Genomic DNA, 12,894 nt, shown 5'->3' on the forward strand with positions numbered 1-12,894 from the left:
AAATTAATAAAATAGTATAAAAAACAATGTAAAGAATCAATGAAATAAAGAGTTGGTGTTTTGAGAGAAACCAAGAAGATTGACAAGTCCTTATTCAAACTAACCAAAAGTCTGAGAGAAAATATTCAAATTAACAGACCCAGAAATGAAAAGGGACACATAACAGACACTGAGGAAATCCAGAGAATCATCAGATCACACTTCAAAAACCTATACTCCACAAAAGTGGGAAATCTAAAATTAATAGGTACCGCATAACAAAAATTAAATCAAGACCTGTAGGGTTGCCAACAGAATGTTTGCCTAAAGGGTGGTCACTGCATGACCTGCTTAAACAACAGAATACTTAAGTCAGGATATAGTTACTTGATGTTTCAGGTGTTGAAGAGGTAATTGCTCTGTTTGTTCTTTGTATCATGGTAAAGAAGTCTTTTGCCTTCTCCCTGCCATCCTCTGTCATTTCCCCACCTTTTGGACTGGAGTATATAAAGCATATGGAAAATAAATGCAGGCTAATTCAGTATTCACTGGGTTACCCTCCCAACTATATTCTGTGTCTCTGTTCTTTACTTTTGTAGCTCTGTTTTTTCTACCTAACATTTCTCATCTTCGTGCCCCTAGTCTGGAAGATATGAGCCCCTCGAGGCTGGACCATGATAAAAATACTGGCAAACCAAATCCAAGAACACATTTTAAAAAACCCACTATGACCTAGAAAGAGATGCAGGGTTGGTTCAACATACACAAATCTGTCAATGTAATCCACCATATAAACAAACTGAAAGAAAAAAAAAGCACATGACCACTGAATCAGATGCTGAAAAAGCCTTTGACAAAGTCCAACACCCCTTCATGATAATAAATGTCTTGGAGAGATCAGGGAAAAAAGCAACATATCTAAACATAATAAAAACAATACACAGCAAAGTGACAGTTAACATCAAATTAAATAGAGAGAAACTCAAAGTGATTCCACTAAAATCAGAAACAAAATGTGGCTATCTACTCACTCCATATCTTTTCAATACAGTAATATTGGAAGTTTCAGCTAGAGCAGTAAGATAACAAAAGAATATCAAGAGTATACAAATTGGAAAGGGGTAAGTCAAATCTTCATTATTTGCTGATGATATGATATTATACATAAGTGATGACAAAAATTCTGCCAGGGTACTCCTACAGCTGATAAACATCTTCAGTAACATGATAGGATAAAAGATTAATTCAAAAGATCAATAACCCTCCTATATACAGATGATAAATGGTCTAAGAAAGAAATCAGAGAAACAACATGCTTTACAGTAAACACAAATAACATAAAATATCTTGGGATAACTCCAGCCAAACAAGTGAAAGACCTGTATGACAAGAACTTTGAGTTTTTAAAGAAAGACATTGAAGAAGATATCGAAAAATGGAAACATCTCCCATGCTTTTGAACAAATAGGATCAATATAGTAAAAATGGCAATCTTACCAAAAGCAATCTACAGATTCAGTGCAATCCCTATCAAAATTCCAGCACAATTCTTTACAGAACTTGAAAGAAAATACTCAAGTACATATGAAAAAATAAAAATCCCAGGATATCTAAAATAATCCTATACAATAAAGAAACTTCCAGAGGCATCACCATCCCTGACTTCAAACTCTACTATAGTACTTTAGTAATAAAAACAACTTGGTATTGGCATAAAAACAGACACATGGATCAATGGAATCTAATTGAAGACTCTGATTTAAATCCACGCACCTATGAATACCTGAGTTTTGAAAAAGAATGGGAAAAGAAAGCATTTTCAACAAATGATATTGGTATAGCTGGATGCTGATATGTAGAAGAATGCAAATAGACCCATATCTATCACCGTGCATAATACTCAAGCCCAAGTGTATCAAAGACCTCAATATAAATCTAATTACACTGAACCTGATAGAAGAGAAAGTGGGAGATAACCTTGAATGCATAAGCACAGGAGATTACTTCCTGAATATAACATCAGTAGCACAGACACTGAGATCGACAATTAACAAATGGGACCTCCTAAAACCGAGAAGCTTCTGTAAAGCAAAGGGCACAGTCAGGAAGACAAAATAGCAGCCTATAAACTAGGAAAATATTCTCACCAACCTCACATCTGACAGAGAGCTGATCTCCAAAATATATAAAAACTCAAGAAGCTAAACATCAAAATATCAAATAATCCAATTAAAAATGGTGTACAGATGTGTACAGAGAATTTGCAATAGAAGAATTACAAATGGCTGAAAGACACTTAAAGAATTGCTCAACCTCCTTAGTCATCAGGGAAATGCAAATTAAAATGACTTTGAGACACTATTTTATACCTGTCAAAATGGCTAACATCAAAAACACTGATGACAGTCTATGCTTTGAGGATGTGGGGTAAGGGGAATACTCATCCACTGTTAGTGGGATTTCAAACTTTTGTAGCCACTTTGGAAATTGGTATGGTGTTTTTTTTAGGTAATTGGGAATAAATCTACCTCAAGACTTAGCTATAACAATTTTGGGCATATCTCCAAAGGATGCTCAATCATACCACAATGACACTTGATCAACTGTGTTCATAGCAGTATTATTCATAATAGCCAGGACAAGGAAACAATCTAGATGACCCTCAACTGAAGAAGAATAAAAAAAAAATGTGGTGCATTTATACAACGGAGTACTACTCAGATGTAAAAATGGCCTGCCGCTTTCTGAATGGAGATGGAGGAGGAACAGATGGGAAGGAGGGTAGAGATGGGAAAGGGGAGGGAACAAAAGGAGAGGATAGAGGGGAATCAGTTTGGCATGTGATATAAATGAAAAAAGTTATTTAAATAATTTTTTTAAAAATAAAGAAAACATCTATTCATCTATTTGCTCATATATTTTGTAGATTCCATGTAGCAAGCCACACAGTAAATACTTAATCCTGGGCCTCATGAAGTATCACCTGTTGAGTCAGGTAGACGTTGAAAAAGGAAATACATGCAAAACCAAGGAGCCCGACTTATAAACAGCAATAGATATGAGGCCTTGGTGGTGAATGTTCCAGTTGTTAAAACTGATAGTCAAATATTTTTGCAGGGAAAATGGCATCATTACGCCTAGAGATGACTGGATGATTGGCTTAAATCCTTCCTGCATTACTCCTAAATTTTATTATGTGTGCAAGCATCTAGTTATCTCCATGCATTATACATTGATTCACCATCATGGGTTCATTGTTTATGCATTTGCTCACGAGCTGGTATCACTGTTTGGGAGGTAAAAGAGCCTTTGGGACATGAGACCTAGCTGGAAGGTTTACGGTATTATGGGCTGGCCTTTGAGGCATATGCCTGCCTTGGTTTCGATCTAGCAAACTTCTCTCCTATTGCTCTATGAAGAAGTGGGTGTAAGTTCCTGCTACTGTGAACAGAGGAGAGATAGCCTTCCCCACTGTGATGGGCTGGAGGTCCCAAAAACTTGGATCTCAAATCAATCTGGCCTCTAATTAGTTGTTTCTCTTAGTTATTCTGTCACAGTGATGAAAATGTTAACTAAAAATGTATTTAAGCAACTAATAAGCACAACTCATTTAAAAAGGAAGTGGAGTTAAATTTCTACTTTTCAGAGAATGGAAAAGTCCTGCTTTTCAAACTAATGAACGTGTACATGGCAAGAGGTGTGGAAATAGGCATCCATTTTATTTTAAACCTGGGAGCACAGCTGGTATTGTGAGAAAACAGCAGTAGTATGTGGCTTCATTTGTGACTGCTTTAAAAGAGTCACTGTTTTAGGGCCTTTTGTGGTAGTACCAGAGTTTTTCTATATATTCATATCTGAATAATGTTGAAGCCAAACATTTGTAATTGAGAGTACAGAGCAAATACTATATTGAGTCTAGAAAAGCATAACACTGCATCTAGACTTATCAAGGATTTTCTTTATTAAAATGACTTTATATTAAAGCATTAAAGGACATAAATTAGAAGTATATAGGTCCATACACTGCCCAGGGGAGTGTTACTAAACATCTTGATTATGTTTCCTCTCAATTATTATCCCTGCCTTTACAGGGTTGTTACGTAACCTTGAAGTGAACCAACATGTCCATTTCACTTTTTAGAATATGTGCATTGGACACAAATGAAGCCTACAGTGTCTGTATTTTATACATGTTTCCTTCCTTCCTTCCAATGTTATTGTAGTGATGTTTATTCACTTTGTACATAGCAAAAGTGGACTATTCATTATTATTACTGTATGGTATATTATATAGATTTAAACATATGATAGAACTTATTCATCCATCTACTCTTTTACAGTTATTTACTTATTGTTTCCAGGTGTTTTCATATTGGGGGTATTAAAAATCAATGCTCAGATAAGATTACTTCCAAGGATTTTTTAGGAGCCAAATGCATATATCCCTATTCCATATATAGGCATATATCTAGAAAAATATTGCAGGTCCAGGCTTATGCAGGTTCAATACTAATGTGTAAAACCTAAATTTTTTTTGAAGTGTTTGCTGTGACGACTAATCCTAACCCTTAACATTAACCTAAACCTAAGCATTAACTACTTAATAGTAGTTAAGGGTTCTTTCCTGCCCCTACCAGGCAGGCCTTGAATTCACAGAGATCCAGCTGCCTCCTCTAGAACTCACAGAGATACATCTGCCTTCTCGAGAACTCACAGACATACAGCTGCTGTCTCTGCCTCTCAAGTGCTAGGATTGAAGGGATTGCTACCATACCCAGACTGTGAGGAATTTTCTCTTCTTGTAAATATATATATATATATATATATATATATATATATGTTATTAAATTTCACTTTACATTCTAACCACAATTTCCCCTCCAACACCTCCTCCCACCTCCTCCTAGCCTCTCCCCGAGCCTACCTATCCACTCCTCCCAATGGATAAGGTCTCTGATGGGGAATCTACAAAGTCTGGCACATTAAGTTGGGGCAGGACCAAGACCCTCTTCCCTGCATTAAGGTTGAGTATGGCATCCCATCATAAAAAATATACTCCAAAAAGCTAGCTTATGCATCAAATATAGATCCTGGTCCTACTGCCAGGGGCACCTCAGATAGCCCAAATTTCACCACTGTCTTACACATACGGAGGGCCTAGTTTAGTCCTATGGAGGCTCCACAGCTGTTGATCTAGAGTTCATGAGTTTCCATGAGCTTGGTTCAGCTGCCCTGTAGATTTCTCCATCATGATCTTGACTTCCTTGCTCATATATTCTCTCCTCCCTCTCTTTGACTGGATTCCCAGAGCTCAACCTGGCGCTTAGCTGTGGATCTCTGCACCTGGTTCCATCAGTTACTGGATGAAGGTTTTTCCCAGGGCAATTCATGTGACCCTTGAAGGGCCCTCCATATTACCTAACCTCTCTGGAGCTGTGGATTATATTCTGGTTATCCTTTGCTTTATATCTAATATCCACTTGCGAGTGAGTGAATACTGCATTTGTCTTTTTGAGTCTGGGTTACCTCTCTCAGGATGCCTTTTTTTTTTATTTTATTTTCCAGTTCCATCCATTTGCCTGCAGATTTCACAGATTGCTTGAAGAAGAAACACCCATCGTAAATCTGGGCCCAAACTAGTGATGGCAACCCACAGAAAAGTGTGTGGAGGAAAGAACTTTTGCTTTTCGCCTGCTTGCTTTCACTTTTGCTGGCAAGTTCATCAAACCTGTTGCTGAAGCTGGTGTTACATCCAACTTCTTTAGGATTCCCACGGACTGAAATCAACAGCTATTCAGGAATGCCCCTGGACTCTGGCACTAGACAGGGACTGAGAGACATTCAGCCTCATGGATTGAAAAGCTATTGGAATTTTGGCTTTTTCATCATGAGCCAGCCATTGCCACCTGACAAAAACTTTGAAAGACATTCCTTTTTTATAGAGGTGGCCAGAGAAATAAATTGTCCAAAGTCACTCATGAACTGGTTAATACAGTTTAAATGGTAGACAGTGTTATATCAGAGTCAGTGCTGAAGAATGCTGCATTGCTGCACATCAAGATGCAGTGTGCAATTTACCATCCTGCTGCCATTGTCAGTGATTCATAAAGGCTTACAGAAGCATTCCTCATTTTAATGAAATGAGTGGCATAGAAATAAATATGAGACATTCACATTCTTAAAAGCCTATTGCCAGCCAGCCATTGGGTCATTGCCACTGCTAGTTTCTCTGTGGGCTTTTTCATCCTGACATTCCCATTTTATCTTCTCTTCTGAATCTTTGTTTAATAACTCTAATAATGCATACATACATATCTACATGCAAATTTGGGTATGTGCCCCCTAATTAGGGATAGTATTTCTATGATTAAATACTATGACCAAAATAAAGTTGATGAGGAAAGGGTTTATTTAGCTCACACTCCTATATTATATTTCATCACTGAAAGAAGTTAGGATAGGAACTCAAACAGCACGGTGTCCTGGAGGCAAGAGTTGAGGCAGAGGCCATGGGAAAGGACTGCTTACTGACTTGCTCCTCATGGCTTGCTTAGCCTGCTTTCTTATAGAACCTAGGATCACCAGTCCGGGGATGACACCACCCATAACAGGCTAGGTCTTTCCCCTTCAGTCTCTAATTAAGAAAATGCATTAAAGACTTGCATATAGCCTGATCTTATAGAGGCATTTTCTTAATCAAAATTCCTTTTTTTAGACAGCCTTAGTTTGTGCCAAATTAATATAAAACTACTATCCAGCACTATGTGTGTATAAATATATATTACAAATAATACATAATAAATGAATATAAAATATTTATACAAAAATAGTGATGCATAGTAGTTTTATATGTACAATATATGTAACACACATATAATCTCAGAGTTTGTACATTTAAAAGCCTCTTCAGCACCTTAGATGACTCCAGTCTTTGAATTGTAATAAACAAAACAATTTAGTGTTTTGTTGTTATTGTTCTAATTCTTGGCCTTTGATTTCATCTTGTGGAGCTTCTGTTTTCTCAACAGAATTAGATCATCATGGTATTTAGCTGACCTGACCAAGAGTTTTGTCTCTCGCTAACCAGTGACTTTCCAGGTAGAAGAAAATGCATATAAATCAAACAAAAATAGGTTCTGTAACAAAGAAACCACAAACTACATAGTTGTTCAAATCCAAAAGATCGTATTTGGTGCTCACATCCAGACTCCATAGGAATTCCTGATTGGTGTGACTGGTGGCCGTTCCCTTACTGGCCAATGTGGACAGAAGTCTCCTTTCATTCCTGAGCTTTTCCAGCTTCCTAGGCAGCTTGTACATTTCCTGTGGTTTTTATATCAAGTCGAGGAAAGGAGAGAAACCTTGGAGGCTGGCAACTGAGAGGTTTTGATGAACTCGCTGAGCAAGATGCAGGATGGGAACTGTCTTTTGGTTGTGGACCCTGAAAGGAGAGGAAATAGGTCTAGGGAGTGGCTGGCAGTCCCTGGGCATCACACAGCTCCATTCTTCCATGAACTAGGCCTCTTACAATAACTGAAACGGAAGCAAGTCCCTTCATTTTCATATTTAATGAACATTTGGGCTTATTCACAGAATAGAGAATGCCCATTTGAATAGATAACACACAGCTTGAGTTGAAATGGGATCAGGAGAGGGGAAAGTGCAGGAAACTGAGATTCATATTGATCAAAAAGAAAAAAGGGGGAAGGAAACAGTCTACTTGAATCATTAGTGCCAGGGAACTTGTTTTCAGTAGTTTGAATTTATGTTCCTGTTTATTATTCCTTCTTGATCACAGTACTCAATAAAAAATTGATCGTTTGCAGCTGCTTCCTGTGAGAAATAAGATTGGAAGGATGTGATTTCACAAATGGGGGAAATGAGATTTCAAAGAGATACAGTGTGAAGGGTTTCCAAAAAGGAACCTGAACCTCGTTCATTTTCTATAGTCACTATAGTGATCATCATGCCTCTGTGTATGTGTGTGTGTGTGTGTCTGTCTGTCTCTCTGTGTGTGTCTGTCTATATTGTGTGTATCTGTCTGTGTGTGTATGTGTCTGTTTCTGTGTGCATCTGTCTGTGTGTGTGTACAAGTCTGTCTGTCTGTCTCTGTGTCTGTCTATCTCTCTGTGTGATTTGGGTGAGATGCTAAGTTTGATACCCCCTTTCCCTCTTTACTAGTTGTTGTTCAGCCCAATTTTAGTCTCTTTGCTGAGAAGGCTGACTGAATTAACCAAGAAGATTATGAGATAGAACTGACATTTTCCCGTCGAGTACTATTTCTATTTCCATTGGAACATCTTTGCTAAACAGAAAATTGTTTTTCACTTAAATTTTTAAACAGTTATTTCCATGCCCATGTTAGTTGTAAGGCAGTGGCTAATGGAAACTCCCGGGTATTCTGTAATGTGGATATGTTGTAATTTATTTACAATTATTCCTACTTAGATTACTAGAGGTGAAGTAATAAAGTATAAACAAGTACAGATCGCATTGTTTTCAATTTTAAGGTAATGGGATTGACCATTTACACAAGCAAGGAAATGAGAGATAAAGATTTAATGTTCAGGTGATGACAGTATTGAAACGTGATTGTGCCATTAAGGTTCTAATTCATCAGTGGATTAATCTCGAGATGAATACATAGCAGAATGAACTGTTAGTGAGGCCTCATTGGAGGAGGTAAGTCACTAGGGGCTCCATTTTGGTGCTACTCTTATGGCCCTTTTTCCCTCTCCATTTCCTTCCTGAACTGTGCAGACAGAAGCTTTCCTGCCACACTCTCCACCAATATAATATTAGGTTTCTCCTCAGACCAGCAGACCAGGGACTGAAGCCTCTTATCAATGGGCCAAAATAAACCTCTGATCCCTTAAATTATCCCAATGATAAAAAGTGTCTAACACTGGTAATTTGAGGAATTTAAGTGACATGTTGGTAAGAACAAGTGTGCCAATGGATATTAATATGATACGGACTAGTGTTCCTTCCACTCATTAGTACTCCTATCTGGAAAAGCTTTCTCATTGACTGAGACAGAGGAAGTCTTGGAGTAGTCTTCTCTTCCAGAGCTTTTCTTGCTCTGGAAAAAAAAAAAAAACATTCCCAAAAGCATCTTGGGGAGGAAATGTCTATCTCATCTTACACTTTCAGATCACATTCTTATCACTGGGAAAAGTCAGGGTAAGAAATCAGGATAGACGCTTAGACAAAAGCACTGAACAGGTCTCCAGTCCTTAATATGCCCCCAGCCCTTAGCACAGCTGACACCGTGATGGAAGTACCATTCAAGCCTTGAAACCCAGCATGGATGAATAAAGACTGGCCAAAATGAAAACAACGACCTAAAACAAAGTCCGTAGTTCTGAGAAAGTCCCTAATGAACTAACCTTGCTTTTTGGCTTCTGTATTTCCATGTCTGACTAAGTTCTTGCTAACTGTTGACACAGTGCATGGTTTTTGTGCTTAAAAGCTCACCATGAGAAAGACTCAGGACTGGACTTGGGTCCTAAACACACAATATAGTCTCTGGCCAGCTACTAAAGACTTTCTATTGGCTTGAACAAGTGCACCAATGGATACTGTTGGTCTGAACTCACGTATAAGTGGTGTCCTCTAGTGAATTCCTCCTCATAACATTGAAGCAGAAGCCATGGAGGAATGCTACTTGCTGGTTTGCTCTCTGCAGCCTGTTCAGTCTGCTTTTATATACTGTCCACAGCCACCTGCCCAAGGATGACACAACCTCCAGTGACCTGGTCCTTTCATATCAGTCATTAATCAAGAAAATACCCTATGGGCCAATCTGATGTAATCACTTTCTCAATTAAAATTGTCTCTTCCCAGATATGTTTATGGTTATTTCACATTGACCAGAACCAAACAGCACAATTTGTTTGGGGTAAAGAGAACAGTTCAGGGTGGGGTGGGCAGATCCATGGGCACTCACCTGCTTCTCAGGCATGAATGAGGCCTAGGTTCAGTTCTCAGGAATGCACCGTCTGACAACCCCCAGAAGAAGAAAGAAATTAGTAATAAGCCTATGGTTTTATTTTTCAAGGTCATTAGCTAAGAAGTGGCATGCTTGTGAAAGAGGGGAAGAATGCAGTCAGTTCCACAGTGACCCTGGCACTTCACACAAGAGTGACACTGAGGGAGGTACTGAGCCTTTCTTTGTTTTCATCTGGAAAGAAAGAGTGATAAGGACAATAACAACTATCCCAGAATCCTTGCTTTATTAAACGAGTTGCTGACTACAGAAACCTTAGGAAAGTACTTTAATACAAAGCTTCTTGGTCCTGGGGGATGGTGGCGCATGCCTTTAATCCCAGCACTCGGGAGGCAGAGGCAGGCGGATCTCTGTGAGTTCGAGGCCAGCCTGGTCTACAAGAGCTAGTTCCAGGACAGGAACCAAAAGCTATGGAGAAACTCTGGAAACTCTGTCTCAAAAATAAAAAAAAAAAAAAGCTTCTTGGTCTGAAGGAGAAAGTGACAGCCTATCTGATAGTAATCTTAAACATAACTCGTCTGCTAATCCCCAGCACCCACGTATACCTATTTAAGATTCATATAGTATCTCAAAATCCAGACACACTAAAACCTTTATTTTTGGATATATAAAAACTATATGTGCATATTCAATTTTTTTGCTATATAAATGCTTTTATCCAGTAAGAATTCAAATGACTTTTAACTAATGAATCTGTCCTTCAACTTGATCTTTCCTATTTTTGGTTTCTTGGCATTTATTGTAAGTTTGTTACAAAGATCTATTTTAATCTTTTATTTTGCATCATTGTCTGCCTGTCATTAACTTAACCAATGTTTTACTCAGGGATATGGGAGTTCTCTGAAACATTTCACCCTGTCACACAAAATGTCAAATGTCCCTATTAAGATTTTATAGACCATTGGAGTATTCCAGAAAGTGTAGTGAGGCAAAGGCCACAGATAGAATCTTTATACAAAGGTCATATACTGTCCTTTTAGGGATGTGGAACCAAAGACTTAGAGACTACCTGACTTGTCCAAGTTCATCAATCCTGAAATAAGATTCAAACCAAATGCTCCTCTTTAGGGGAAGAGCCCATGGTAGGAGCTGAGTGCTGGAAAAGGCATTGGGATTGGAAGAATACTATCTGATCTTAGACACAGAGAAACATCTGTCTTATGTGCTACTCCCCCAAGATTACTGCTGGACTGTTCTGCTGTTTTCTCAAACTCTGAGCTCCTCCATAAAACCAAGGGCTTTATTTCTGGAAAACCAAAGCCAATCCGGATACTACTGTAATGCTAACTGACTCCTGTGACTCAGCTTCCTGGGCAACTGTCTTTTTTCTGCCCTCATTTCCCTTCTGGAAACTAAGATTTAGCTCCAAATCTGTCCGTTCTGGCAACAAAAAGAAAAGCATTTACAAAAAGGTTTAGCCTGCCAACTGATATTTACCAAAATATAGACTTCATGCTGGTCTTCCCGGTTTCCTGAGCTTTTCATGTGACACGTCACAGGCACATGTGTTTAGTATGTCCACAGGCTACTTGCTAGGCATTTAGTAATGATAGGCGCATGGCATACTCAATTTTAATAGTGGATGAAAAACAAATGGGTCAGCGAATGATTGCTTTTAATAGGAAGAAAGAAATTTGAATTTGGGGACACAGTGTATATCATGGTTAACAAAAATAATAGACAGCTTGACTTATTGGATGGTTTCATATAAAAGAACAAAGAAAGAGGTTCTTTTGTGTTTTTAATAGCTTTATTGAGATTTAATTAACTGCTATAAAATTCACCCATTTAAAATACACAAATCAAATATGTTTCTAATATATTGATAAAGTTTGTAACCATCACCACTGTAAGGGAATGTGGAACACATTTACTTTCTCACCCATTACTAGATCTGTGACTCAGACACCTATGATAAAAAGCAGATTAACAACAGAAAATCACAGATTTAGTCTGAATGAGTTCGCATGGACATTGTATGGGGATCCATATATAAACACATTTAAAAAAAGAGGAAGCTATTGCATCAGCTACTCTCCTTGTCACTGTGACAGAATACCAGACAAACCTAGACTAAGGAAGGATTTGTTTTGGCTCACAGTTTGAGGGGATATAGTATATCACAGAAGGACAGGCTCCATGGTGGGTGGTGGAAGCCTGCAGCTAGGACCTACCTTACATCTTGGCTGCATAGTAAACGGGGCTGATTTACAAGCCCTAAGGTCCATCCTCCATGATCCACTCTCCCTAATTAGGGTCAACCTCCTGAAAGTTCCACCACCTCTGAAAAGAGTACCACCAGCTGGGCACTGAATGTTAAAATACATTAGCCCAGCTGGGTGCCAGCACCGAACATTCAGAATATAACACCTGTGCATGGCAATTCCTCCAACAGTTGTTGTTGGTGTTCAGGGTTGTTTTGACTATTATGTGTCTTTTTTGCTTTTATGTGAAATTTGAGGCTTTTTTTTTCAGTTTCTGGGAAGAATTGCATTTGAATTTTGATGGGGTTTATGTTGAATCTGTAGATTGTTTTTGGTAAATGTCTTAGTTACTTTTCAATAACTGTGATAAAGCGCCATGGCAAAGAAAATTTATAGAAGAAAGATTCATTTGGGGCATTTGGTTCTAGAGGAACAAGAATCCATAACCATCATGGGAGGAAGCATGGCAGCAGGCAGATAGGCATGGTGTTGGAACAGCAAGAGAGAGCTTACATCTTGATTCTCAGACAGAAAACAGAGAAGACTGACTTGAAATAGCAACAGCCTTTTGAAATCTCAAAGCCTGCCCTCAGCAACATCCTTCCTCCAGGAAAATCACACTTTCTAATCCTCCAAACAGCAACCAAAGTAGGACCAAGTACTCAAATGCGAGACTTGTCAGGGACCTCTCATGCGAACCAT

The sequence above is a fragment of the Microtus oregoni genome, unplaced genomic scaffold (assembly GCF_018167655.1).
Source record: "Microtus oregoni isolate MIOR12 unplaced genomic scaffold, Mior012 000088F_ref0000325, whole genome shotgun sequence".
Classification (NCBI taxonomy): Eukaryota; Metazoa; Chordata; class Mammalia; order Rodentia; family Cricetidae; genus Microtus; species Microtus oregoni.